The sequence below is a fragment of the Dendrobates tinctorius genome, unplaced genomic scaffold, assembly GCF_039654945.1.
Source record: "Dendrobates tinctorius isolate UK_male_01 unplaced genomic scaffold, ASM3965494v1 ptg000028l, whole genome shotgun sequence".
NCBI lineage: Eukaryota > Metazoa > Chordata > Amphibia > Anura > Dendrobatidae > Dendrobates > Dendrobates tinctorius.
In genome coordinates this window covers 63,929,489-63,941,754 of record NW_027361696.1, presented here as the reverse complement: position 1 = coordinate 63,941,754, position 12,266 = coordinate 63,929,489, and the positions used below count along the sequence as shown (strand labels likewise).

Here is a 12,266-nt window from a genome sequence, read left to right as displayed (position 1 = left end):
AACCCAATTTTTAGTCCATCTCGTATGGTACGCAGTGGACCCACTGATTTGTGGAGATGGACTGCCAGCAGATTAAAAAAAAAAAAAAAAAAAAAAAAGAGCGAGGCGACCCCCAACCGTGCGTTATTGCTTATCTGGGGTCTGTTGATGGTTAGGGACAAGGATGTTCCAGCCCTTGCCCCCTATACTCTTCCTGAGTATGTCAACAGGACCAGGGACTCTCAGCCAGTCTCTCATGCCGGTATTGGCCCAGCCTCAAGCTGCTTAGCGGCTGTGATCTGACGAGGGCATGCAAATTCAGTTTAGAATAGCTGTTGACAGAGGTTTGGTCACGGGAGGGACAAAAAAAATCCATCTCCTAGGATTTCTATGTTCCGGAAGAGATCCTTTTGTCCGAAGCCTTGTCCAAGAGGTTATCCAGGACAGGCTTGAACACATAGTGGCCCTGGAAGGGGATGGCGCACCATTTGGAGACAAGTCGCCTCCCTTAAGATTTTAACCAGAGAACACCTCTAGAGGAGTTAGAAAGGACGGCCGCTTTTGCAGCTACCCGGACCTGATGAGAGCAGTCACGCTCAGCCTAGAAGAGCCGGTGCATTAAAGAATTACCCGAGACCTGCGAATTACAGGCTGGTCTTCCGTCCTGGTCCCAGCCTGGTCTTAAGTTGTTTAGGGACCGCTAGCGGAAGCATCGGCTAGGAACCTCGTTGCTTTCTGCAGTAGGGGTAGGGAGTCAGGTATCTTTTCCCCTGAGGTGCACCGAGTCTGTGCATAATCATAGAGACAGGGCATGTGGAAGTCATATTAGCTTCTAGCAAGTCAACAAGTTTCTTGAACTTCTAAATTTACCTAATTTGACCGGGAAAATGTGAGCAAATTTTTTCGGAAATGAAATTTACCACATTTGGTTTTGCAGCCACAAGTAGTGCTCTGTGCAAACTGTCCCCAAGTTAACCTCTGATGGAAAAGTCAAATTCTTTTGGTCAGATACCAAGTGCTCAGTCACCCAGCCCCAGTAAAATGGCAAAAAAAAAAAAAACCCACGAACAATGGAAGATTTTAATAACTGAACATGGAATGTAAATTTTTTGCTGTACGGCCTCAGTCATATCCAAAAGTGTATATTCACAGTTTTTTGTTTGGTTTTTTTTTTTTTTTTTTTAAAGGCTGAAAAATCTGATGTGTTTTTAAAGAGAAATCGATGTAGGAATGTAAGGGTATTTTGTTTGTTACAAAGTTTCCAGTTTTGAAACAAGTTTTTTGATGCATGTTTCCATTTTTTATGCATGTGGATTTTTTATATTATTTTGCAGCCTTTTGACTTCAGACTTAAATTTTCTGCGTACTCCACAAAGAATAATGTGTGTGAATGTGGATTTTTTCACTGAAATAAATTAGGAGTGCATTCAAAAAGTATTTGAAGCAGTTTACGATCTCTGTTTTTATAGCCGAAGCACATAAAAAAAAAAATAAAAAAAAAAATCAATGTGAATAGTATAAAAGTTTAATCAAAATCAAGTTTCTTCGATGTAGATTTTTCCTAAATCCAGATCAAAGTGGATTTATTAAGTATTTCAAACGATTTTTGTAGCAAAGACGAGGTTTTTGCATCATTACATAATACTATTTTTTTTTTCTGCAATTCTATTCTTTTTAAAAAAAATAAATAACTTTCAGCAAATCTTCAATATTCTTTTCTGCATCAATTCCTCTTCATTTTTAAGATCTGTGCTTGTTGTCATAAAATACAAAAAAACTTTTACACTTCCAGAGGATAAAAATCTGTCCTGGTCACATGACGGGCAAAGCTATGACACCTTTGTCAATTTTCTGCGGTGGTGACGTCATGAGCTGCTGAGCCCAATGATTGGCTCGTCTGCTGCAGTTGTGACGTCACCGCTGCAGCCTGTCAAAGACCGGGGAGGCAGGTGGTCTGTGAGCCCATTTAAGGAAGAAAAAAAATAAAATAAGAATGGAAATAAAACAATGACATCTGTCCTCATACCAGTCAGACAATAGCTCATTATTATGACACTCTGATCAAGGAGCGGCCTGTTGTTATTTATCACCCTAGATGTATGTAATGAAATGAGAAGTGACAAATCCTCGGTATTCAGTCAGGAGCTGACGATGCAATTTACCATGCATCCAGCTGTAAGAACGAGCGGCCAAATAAATAACTGATAACATGTTTCAAAACATGGAAGCTTAGAGAAGGGGGAAGAAGGACGCCGCTTAATAAGAACGCTGGAAAGAAATGGTTTTCTGCATCAATTCACGCCCTAGCTTCTGGGCATCAAGGATTAATTACAACTGATTTTCCAATATATATAGTTGTAATGAATACATCATGTCACGTTGTGCCATCTTATGATAAGAACCATTTAACTTAAAAACATACAGGAAACTCCCAGAATGAGAAGACACCTACCAGACAAAAAAAAAAAAAAAAAAAAGTTGGCAAATCTTTTGGACACACACCCAATTCTCCTGTAAAGCACGATGCTCCGCCATCCCTGATGTCCAAACATGCATTCAGGGGGTAGGAAAGATTTGGATTATTTAAAAAGAGATGTGGGCTGGGAAAGGGGGTGACCATTTTTTTGGGTGGACACTCCCAGGAACACTATGGGAAGGGTGACTAAGGGCGCAGTCAGACGGCAGTATAACTCAGACAAGGATCTCAACGCAGTGCTCGGACTGGACGGTGGCTCTCCCAACCCGAACGTCACAGCTGCACAGAAATATAAAGTGGAGAAAAAAAAAGTATTTAGTCAGCCACCAATTGTTCTCCCACTTAAAAAGATGTAATTGACATCATAGGTCAGGGGTCTCAAACTCGGCAGAGTAAATGGGCCGCACAGAAAAACAAAAAAAAAAACCATTTGAGCTGGCGGGCTGCATTCCTTTCAAACTTAATACACCTCGCACACACTCGGCTCCTCTCCGTACACCTCGCACACACTCGGCTCCTCTCCGTACACCTCGCACACACTCGGCTCCTCTCCGTACACCTCGCACACACTCGGCTCCTCTCCGTACACCTCGCACACACTCGGCTCCTCTCCGTACACCTCGCACACACTCGGCTCCTCTCCGTACACCTCGCACACACTCGGCTCCTCTCCGTACACCTCGCACACACTCGGCTCCTCTCCGTACACCTCGCACACACTCGGCTCCTCTCCGTACACCTCGCACACACTCGGCTCCGCTCCGTACACCTCGCACACACTCGGCTCCTCTCCGTACACCTCGCACACACATGGCTCCGCACACCTCGTACACACACACACAGCTCCGCTCCATACACATTGTGCACACATGGCTCCGCTCCATACACCTCGTACACACACACAGCTCTGCTCTGTACACACATGGCTCTGCTACATCCACCCTGTAAACCCCTCCTGACCCCACACATACACACAACCTTACCTTCATTCAGCACCATGACAACCAGCACAGCAGCGTCCTGCATACACTGAGGCCCCTGATCATGTGACCCCTGATTCCTCCCCCTCCTGTGACCTCATCCCAGGTCCTGTGCAGTGTGCGCACACAGAACAGCCATAGCGCGCTCCTGAATGTCTCTCAGGGAGTGAGACATGTGGTGCACCTCGGGCCGCAGATGCCTGCCTCAGGGGCCGCATGCGGCCCGCATGTTTGAGACCTCTGTCATAGGTAGACCACACCTTGAGAGTCAAAATGAGAAAAAATTCCAGAAAAATCACCTTGTCTGATTTGGCAAGATTTTGCAAATTATGGTGGGAAATAAGTATTTGGTCACCTAAAAACATGCAAGATTTCTGGCTCTCACAAACCTGTAACTTCTTCTTTAAGAGGCTCCTCTGTCCTCCACTCATTACCTGTCGTAATGGAACCTGTTTGAACTTGTTATCAGTATAAAAGACACATGTCCACAACCTCAAACAGTCACTCTACAAACTCCACTATGGTGAAGACCAAAGAGCTGTCGAAGGACACCAGAAACAAAATTGTACTCCTGCACCAGGCTGGGAAGACTGAATCTGCAACAGGCAAGCAGCTCGGTGTGATGAAATCAGCTGTGGGAGCAATAATAAGAAAATGGAAGACATACAAGAACACTAATAATCTCCCTCAATCTGGGCTCCATGCAAGATCTCACCACGTGGGGTCAAAATGATCACAAGAACAGTGAGCAAAAATCCCAGAATCACACGGGGGAACCTATTGAATGACCTGCATAGAGCTGGGACCACCGAAACAAGTGCTACCATCAGTAAACACACTACCCCACCAGGGACTGAAATCCTGCAGTGCCAGACATGTCCCCCTGCTTAAGCCAGTACATGTCCGGGCCCATATGAAGTTTGCTAGAGAGCATTTGGGTTATCCAGAAGAGTATTGGGAGAATGTCATATGGTCTGATCAAACCAAAGTAGATCTGTTTGGTAGAAACAAAACTTGTCGTGTTTGGAGGAGACAGAATGCTGAGTTGCATCCAAAGAACACTATACCTACTGTGAAGCATGGGGGTGGCAACATCATGCTTTGGGGCAGTTTCTCTGCAAAGAGACCAGGACGACTGATCCATGTACATGAAAGAATAAATGGGGCCATGTATATTGAGATTTTGAGTGCAAACCTCCTTCAATCTTTCAGCATGATGGGTCTTTCAGGATGATAATGATCCCAAGCACACCCCCAGTGCAATGAAGGAGTGGCTTCGTAAGAAGCATATGAAGGTCCTGTAGTGGCCTAGCCAGTCTCTAGATCTCAACCCCATAGAAAACCTTTAGAGGGATTTGAAAGTCCGTGTTGCCCAGTGACAGGCCCAGAACATAACTGCTCTAGAGGAGATCTGCATGAAGGAATGGGCCAACATATCACCAACAGTGTGTGCCAACCTTGTGAAGACTTACAGAAAACGTTTGACCTGATCGGTCTGGTTTTCATAAGCCACGAGTTGTTTTTTTTCTCCACGTACAAGAAAAATTGGATGACACTTGTACCACACTCTGATCACAATAAGCCAGCTTTTCTCTTATTTGGGGAGGGGGGGGAAAAAAAAAAAAAAAAAAAATCGTACTTCTGAATGTCTGCAAGTACGATCAAAAAATGACTCCCAACTTTGGTGGTGTGCGTGTGTGATCACACACCTCTCTATTCATTGATTATCAAAGCACTCATCTATCTCCAAGTGTCCCATATACAATGGGGTGGAGTCTATAGGCTTGGACTGGCCCACAAGAGAATCCTCCGGTAGGCCCCGGTGAAAGTGCTAATGAGTAGTGCAGAAAAAAAGTATCATCTTATTACTCATTAAGCAAGATAGCCAAGTTAATATTACATAGAAGCAAAACTAAATTTGTGTACTAGGGTCAGGTTATTTTTGCATGTAGCCGAACAGTGGGCTCCAAGAACCACTGTTATAGGTGGGTCATTACCAATTTAGTCAGACACTGGGTGGAAAGCGTGTGTGGCCACCGCTCTATACTAACACCAAGTATCAGTGGTTATAATGGCCCAAAAGCTCTCCCAGTGATCAGTAAGTCATCATCTATCCTGCAGACAGGCGATAACTTGTCTAATTGGTGCTACTGTTAACCCATCAAAGGACTTATTCAGGTTGAACAACTCTTAATCCAAGATGGAGGTCATGGAGGATGTTTGGAGGCATCAAGAGTGACGAAACCAGTCAGCTGTGGGCTCTCTTCCTCAGTAAAAGCTAGCCATAGAGGAGACAACTGTCTGATTCCATAAACACCCATGTGTTGGACAGGAATGACAGCGGCTGCTGGGAAGTGGATACAGCTTATTTATGGAATAAAGGATCAAGTGGGTGAAAATACAAACTGACCCTTTCGTCTTACCCCCTACCAGGAGACATAGGTGACCCGTAGGGATTCTGTATGCCCCCACACAGTATAAATGACTGTTCTATATAAAAACATTTCCAGCGCCAAGCAAAAAAAACAACATATCCCTACTAACACCTCGAACGAAAGTCGACAGCTGGGTAAAAAGGAATAAAGAAAAGTGAAAGCACCTGGAGTCCCGCAACTTCCTTCTTCTTTACGAGAAAAGCAAACAAGCCAACTGAAGTATTTATTAACCCAAAGGAAAATTATCATACAATGCAGTAAACAGAGCTCTTCCTTGCAAATGGTATGTAGTCCATGGATTGACCATCAGGGCACCGTCTCCAGGAAACTTAATAGGGATCCCCGGATTTCATTGTTCCGAGGTTGTAATTCCAATAAATGGATTCCAAGACTAAGGTGCTAGAAATGACTCCATCGGTTTCATAATTTCTGGAAATAGGTCCTCATTCACATGGCCATACCATGGGCCATGATCTGTACAGAACCTGGATAGGGCAAACATAGGGTCTTATTGTAGCAAAGATTTTATTCTCTTATGGATGCTGCACAAATCTGACAAGACCTCCTGCATTACACAGCTTTTCTTTGTCACCCATAATAGAGTGGTAAGCCAGCATACAGTCTACTACACCTCCGAATGCCACCATACAGCTATGCTATACGCACAAGGTCTAGGAAGACACGTCCTTACATATTATTACCTCCCACACTTTTCCAGATTACTATCCTAAAAACACATTTTTTTAATTAACTGATGACGGGCAAAAGTCATTGAAGGAAAACAGCGTGTTGCTAAGTTGGGGAATCCACACCAAAATCCTCATATTTTGCCACCGGTTTACCACCCTATATGGACCCGACCGAGTTGGCCATACACATAAGATAGCCGCCTGCCAAACGATGAGAGAGATGGCTAACTCCCCCGTACAAATAAGTGATTGGCTCAGCCAACAGTTTAAAGAGGAAAAATTCCGCTGTCAGGCACCTCTGTTAGCCGCTCTTAAGGATCGTACGTTTAAACTCCTATAGTCACATCCTTCTCTCCCTTGTCAATATCTTGGGTGACAGCAGAGAGACCCCCATACACATCAGACAGTGGGCTAGAATGTATGGGAGGGGAGAGTTCAGTTTAATAACATATTATGGAATCAATAATTCTTAAAAGGGTTGCCTCGTTAAAAGTGTATTCCCATCTTCAACATCCTATCCCAAAATATGTAGTATGTGTAATAATAATATTAGCATATAGTATTGTTCTTCTGATTAGCTATGTCACTTACCCCAAATGCAGGACATTGCAGTAGCTTAGGTATCCATGGTTATGATTACTAATAACTGTCACTATGAGTGGTGGTAACCATGGATATCTAAGCTACCGCACATGGGGTAAGCACATAGCTAATTAGAAGAACTATACTACATTCCTAATCGGAGGCATTTGCTAATATTATTACTACATATTGGGATAGGGTCTTGGAGATAGGAATACCACTTTAAGGCTAAAATCTTGACGAGGATTGCCTCTATTTATTATGCTTTACTTATATAGCGCTACCATATTCCGCAGCGATTTACATAAATCATCTATGAAACAAACCCTTCATACGAGTTTTCCTAAAAGAGATTAAAAAATCTGGTTGCTTCTTTCCCCGTGTTCACCCTTACTAGATACAGTATCTCCTTGTGGGGAAGAAAAAAAAAAAAACCAAAAACTGTAGGGTCTCACAAAATGCCAGTTTTTGGGAGTGGAGGTGGAGGTAGGGAGCTTCATGAAAAACACATTCACAAGAAAATTGGTTTCTTGGTTGTGCCCAGATAAAATCGAGTGGCTACTTAGTGACCGGTGACACGGCTAGATCACATCCCTTCGGGGGAGATCCAGATGTGTCAGGTCACTCAGTAACGCCCCCTGTGGATTTCACAGGTCAAAATGGAAGCTGGCGTCCATGCTGTCATACTGGAGGGGACATCTACCTACATGAGAAGTTTCTGTAGCACATTATAATCAACTAGTGCTGTAGAACTTTACATTCCAGCATGAAAATTTGTGAAAAAAAAAAAAAAATACAACTTTGCCCAATTTCTTTTTTTTTTAACTTAAAACTCTTTGGTAAATATAGAATTCTTAGCATAGGTGCGGTTCGAAATTATATATACACTAGCTGAAGAGCCCGGCGCTGCCCGGGCATAGTAACTAACTGTGGTTAGTTATAACAAATTATAATTATTCTCCATCCCATAGTCCCATGCCCATATACCCATCATACATATCCACCATCCCACAGGCCCGTGCCCATATACCCATCATACATATCCACCATCCCACAGGCCCGTGCCCATATACCCATCATACATATCCACCATCCCACAGGCCCGTGCCCATATACCCATCATACATATCCACCATCCCACAGGCCCGTGCCCATATACCCATCATACATATCCACCATCCCACAGGCCCGTGCCCATATACCCATCATACATATCCACCATCCCATAGTCCCATACACCCATCATAAATATTCTCCATTCCATAGTCCCATGCCCATATACCCATCATACATATCCACCATCCCATAGTCCCATGCCCATATACCATCATACATATCCACCATCCCACAGGCCCGTGCCCATATACCCATCATACATATCCACCATCCCACAGGCCCGTGCCCATATACCCATCATACATATCCACCATCCCATAGTCCCATACACCCATCATAAATATTCTCCATTCCATAGTCCCATGCCCATATACCCATCATACATATCCACCATCCCATAGTCCCATGCCCATATACCATCATACATATCCACCATCCCACAGGCCCGTGCCCATATACCCATCATACATATCCACCATCCCACAGGCCCGTGCCCATATACCCATCATACATATCCACCATCCCATAGTCCCATACCCATATACCCATCATAAATATTCTCCATTCCATAGTCCCATGCCCATATACCCATCATACATATCCACCATCCCATAGTCCCATGCCCATATACCATCATACATATCCACCATCCCACAGGCCCGTGCCCATATACCCATCATACATATCCACCATCCCACAGGCCCGTGCCCATATACCCATCATACATATCCACCATCCCACAGGCCCGTGCCCATATACCCATCATACATATCCACCATCCCACAGGCCCGTGCCCATATACCCATCATACATATCCACCATCCCACAGGCCCGTGCCCATATACCCATCATACATATCCACCATCCCATAGTCCCATACACCCATCATAAATATTCTCCATTCCATAGTCCCATGCCCATATACCCATCATACATATCCACCATCCCATAGTCCCATGCCCATATACCATCATACATATCCACCATCCCACAGGCCCGTGCCCATATACCCATCATACATATCCACCATCCCACAGGCCCGTGCCCATATACCCATCATACATATCCACCATCCCATAGTCCCATACACCCATCATAAATATTCTCCATTCCATAGTCCCATGCCCATATACCCATCATACATATCCACCATCCCATAGTCCCATGCCCATATACCATCATACATATCCACCATCCCACAGGCCCGTGCCCATATACCCATCATACATATCCACCATCCCACAGGCCCGTGCCCATATACCCATCATACATATCCACCATCCCATAGTCCCATACCCATATACCCATCATAAATATTCTCCATTCCATAGTCCCATGCCCATATACCCATCATACATATCCACCATCCCATAGTCCCATGCCCATATACCATCATACATATCCACCATCCCACAGGCCCGTGCCCATATACCCATCATACATATCCACCATCCCACAGGCCCGTGCCCATATACCCATCATACATATCCACCATCCCACAGGCCCGTGCCCATATACCCATCATACATATCCACCATCCCATAGTCCCATACCCATATACCCATCATAAATATTCTCCATTCCATAGTCCCATGCCCATATACCCATCATACATATCCACCATCCCATAGTCCCATGCCCATATACCCATCATACATATTCTCCATCCCATAGTCCCATGCCCATATACCCGTCATACATATTCTCCATCCCATAGTCCCGTGCCCATATACCCATCATACATATCCACCATCCCATAGGCCTGTGCCCAAATACCCTCCATCCCACAGTCCAGTGTCCATATACCCATCACACATATTCTCCATCACATATCCTTCATCTCATAGTCCTGTGCCCATATACCCGTCATACATATCCTCCATCCCATAGTCCAGTGCCCATATACCCATCATACATATCCACCATCCCATAGGCCCGTGCCCAAATACCCGTCACACATATCCTCCATCCCACAGTCCAGTGCCCATATACCCATCCTCCATCCCATAGTCAACCATTATGATATCATAATGAGCTGTGGGGCTTGATGACATCAGTGTCGCCATGGCAACCATTGTGACATCAATAATGATGGGCGGGGCTTGATACACTGTTTCCCCATTAAGTAGATAGGGGCATTATGATATCATAATGAGGGGCGGGGCTTGACGGGCACACACTTTTTCCTCTTTATGTAGATAGGGGCAAAATTGTTTGGTGAATTGGAATACACAGGGTTAAAATTTCACCTCACAACATAGCCTAGGACGCTCTTGGGGTCCAGACGTGTGACTGTGCCAAATTTTGTGGCTGTAGCTGCGACGGTGCGGATGCCTATCCCGGACATACACACATACATACACACTTTGAGCTTTATATATTAGATATATACACACACACACACACACACACACACACACACACGCCTTTACCTTTATTAATAATTCTAACATTACAAGACACATTCAAGAAAAAAAACAAAACATTTTTATGAGCTGACATCAAACATTTGTGCAGTAATAAAATTCCTGGGATTAATACAATTACAGGATTAAGGTTCTAGCAGTAATCCTAATACACAGGGTGGGTAGATGTGTCACTTTCCGAGCCGCTATAACAAGTTACACGTAACAATAATAATACAATGCACCTAACCATCTGCTCCACAGCCACATAGATACATTTTTTCTTTTTGGTTTTGCACTTACCACTTGTAGATTTTGGCAGGTAATGTTTTACACCCTGGAATTAAAACAGCTGGAGTGAAACCGGTCAATCAATCCCAATTAGTTGACAAAAAAAAAAATATAATAATAATTGCAACTTTTCAAATAAAAAAATAGGGGCAGTGGAACCCAATAACCCTTAACATGTCCAGTTTCGGGTCACTGGAGCATGTTACAGGAAAGCATGCACTTGCTCTTCCAGCTGGCAATCATGTCTGAAGACAGTTTCTGGTAGCACTTAAGAAGGAAGGAAATCTCAAGTAGATCTGCAGCAGTGCAGGCTCCAGCAGAAGCAGAGGGTCTCCTTTCGTCTCCAGTGCTGAATCACAATGTTCCTCCTTTTCCTGTAAGCTCTCCCTCCCCCTGTCCTTTCCTGTGCCAGTTCAGCCCCTACTACTAGTAATATGAGGTTTGGCTGTCAGCCTCAGGTATATGGAGGAGGAGGTGTAGTGCAGGTCACATGGACAGCTGAGGAACAGGTAGAACCCTGTACAAAGGGCTGGAGGCAGGTGTATGTGGGGAGCCTTGCATTCCTGCATGACTAGCTTTATGTGAATGCTGCAAAGCCAAATGCCTGATTTAATCAAGAGGGATCCAATGTAAGCTCCCTGAGAATTCGCTCTCTAAAACCCTACAGAGGACACGCACATTAGACCTGATTATTCAGCATGCAACAATACAAGCGTTTATTTGAATTTTTTCCCCCCCCAAATATCTTCCTAGTTATCTGACGCGAAACACAAAGATTGTTCATTGTCTATTTGTCCTTTGTTTTGGGTGATTAATCTTTCTTCCAGCTCTGCGAGAAATGTTTTTAAGGAGTTTTTGGAGAGGAGTAATGAATGATGAGTGAACATGCTGGGGTAAAGTGTTATCTGAGCATGCTTGAGTGCTAACCGAGTGTCTTCGGCGTGCTCAAAAAATACGATCGAGTCCCACAGCTGTTGGACAGATTTAACACATTGCCTAGCAAACAGGAAAACCATGCCTGCGTTGCAGCTTTCGAACAGTCACGGGGACTGGAACTAATTTTTCAAGCACACCAAAGACACTCGGTTAGCACACAAGCATGCTCAGATACCACCTTATCCCAGCATGCTCACTCATCAATAGAATTTTGCAAAGTTTTCCTAAAAAAAACAAAAAAAAACTTGGAAAAACACTTCCTGTTCATTTCTATAGGAAATCCACTTTGCTTCTTTTTTTTCTTTTCCTGAGGAGGCCTGGAAGAAAACAATAAAAAAACAACAAAAATTGCATGTCACATCTTGGAAGTGGGATTA

At 44.0% G+C, this 12,266-nt stretch overlaps 1 protein-coding gene across 1 annotated transcript in view; it reads right to left on the bottom strand.

Moving 5' to 3' along the window:
* The window catches only part of PRRG2 (proline rich and Gla domain 2), a 39,092-nt gene extending 27,582 nt beyond the window's left edge, over positions 1-11,510 (bottom strand). The window contains exon 1 of the mRNA XM_073570837.1: positions 10,966-11,510. The gene's annotated coding sequence lies outside the window, so the exon portion shown is untranslated. The remainder of the gene's footprint in view (positions 1-10,965) is intronic.
* Positions 11,511-12,266: the final 756 nt, after the last annotated feature.